The sequence below is a fragment of the Otolemur garnettii genome, unplaced genomic scaffold, assembly GCF_000181295.1.
Source record: "Otolemur garnettii isolate 467f Iridium unplaced genomic scaffold, OtoGar3 scaffold00020, whole genome shotgun sequence".
NCBI lineage: Eukaryota > Metazoa > Chordata > Mammalia > Primates > Galagidae > Otolemur > Otolemur garnettii.
In genome coordinates this window covers 19,073,789-19,075,432 of record NW_003852415.1, presented here as the reverse complement: position 1 = coordinate 19,075,432, position 1,644 = coordinate 19,073,789, and positions in this window count along the sequence as shown.

Below are 1,644 nucleotides of genomic sequence, written 5' to 3'. Positions count from 1 at the left end.
GGGGGGGGGGGCGCTGCACGGGCGCCTTGAACATTGGCACTTTTAACCTGACTGTTCTGTTCTGCAGGCTGCTGGAGTCGGCACGTTACGAGACACACCAGGGTACCAAGCAGGATTATTCTGAATTGCGGTGGGCATCTGTGTCCCTAACGAATTAGAACTTAAAATCTATTATTTCGGGCGCCATGACATTAAGACTCTTAGAAGATTGGTGCAGGGGAATGGATATGAACCCTCGAAAAGCGCTGTTGATTGCTGGCATCCCCCAGACCTGCAATGTGGCAGAAATCGAGGAGGCTCTGCGGACTGGTTTAGCTCCTTTAGGGGAGTACAGACTGCTTGGGAGGATGTTCAGAAGGGATGAGAACAGGAATGTAGCCTTAGTAGGGCTGACTGAGGAGACTGTGCATGCTCTGGTCCCTAAGGAGATACCAGGGAAAGGGGGTATGTGGAGAGTGATCTTTAAGCCCCCTGAGCCAGATAATGAATTTCTAAGCAGATTAAATGAATTTTTAGAGGCAGAGGGCATTACAGTGGGTGAGATGACCAGAGCTCTAGGGTATGAAAATGACCCTTTTGATCGAGACCAGGGCATGATCCCAGAAATTCGGGCTCCTATGTTGACACAGGCATTAGATGAGGTGCTTCAGCCTGCCCTGCAACACCTGAACTATAAAAAGCTGAGAGTATTCTCAGGTAGGGATCCTCCAGAACCAGAAGAGGAGGAATTTGGACGCTGGATGTTTCATACTACTCAAATGATGAAGGCATGGCAGGTTTCAGATGCAGAGAAAAGAAGGCGGTTGCTAGAGAGCCTTAGAGGCCCGGCATTGGATGTTATTCGTGTCCTCAAAATCAACAATCCCTTAATTACTGTTCTTGAATGCTTGCAGGCTCTTGAGCAAGTATTTGGGGTTATAGACAATCCTAGGGAATTGCAGGTCAAATATCTAACCACTTACCAGAAGGATGAAGAAAAATTGTCTGCTTATGTACTAAGGCTAGAACCCTTGTTACAGAAGCTGGTGCAGAGAGGAACAATTGAGAAAGACCTTATGAATCAGGCTCGATTAGACCAAATCATTGCTGGGGCAGTCTACAGAACAGTTAGAAGACAGCTTGATTTGCCACAGGATGGCCCAGCCCCTGGCTTTTTGCAGTTACTGGCACTGATAAAGGATTTGGAGGCAGCTGAGGATGAGGACAAGGCCCTCCTCCAAGCAGGACTAGAAAGGCATATCACCTGAATCTCAGGAAACCAGGAAGGGCTATCAGCCAATGAGTGGAGCATGAAAGTAGAAAAGTCTATACACTCCAGTAATAGATATTAACCAACACCTACCTGTGCTGCCAAGTGACTAATTTTTGTGCAGTTCTCAGTATGTACTCTTTGTCATTTCTGTGCTTATTTAATGTCTCCTAAGTGTGATTTACTAGGAAAGATGTAGGTCTGCACTACTTATCTATTTAAAACTGCTATTTATTTAATCTGTGAATTTTTTATCGTGCAATTTTTTTGTTGTTGTTTTTTGTTCTACCATGCCATATTGTACAAAAGGTTTGTCACTACATATGTGTACTACAAAAGACAGGGAAGGCTTAAGCACACATGCTGGCCAGATCTCATGGAGATGTCACCTGTTT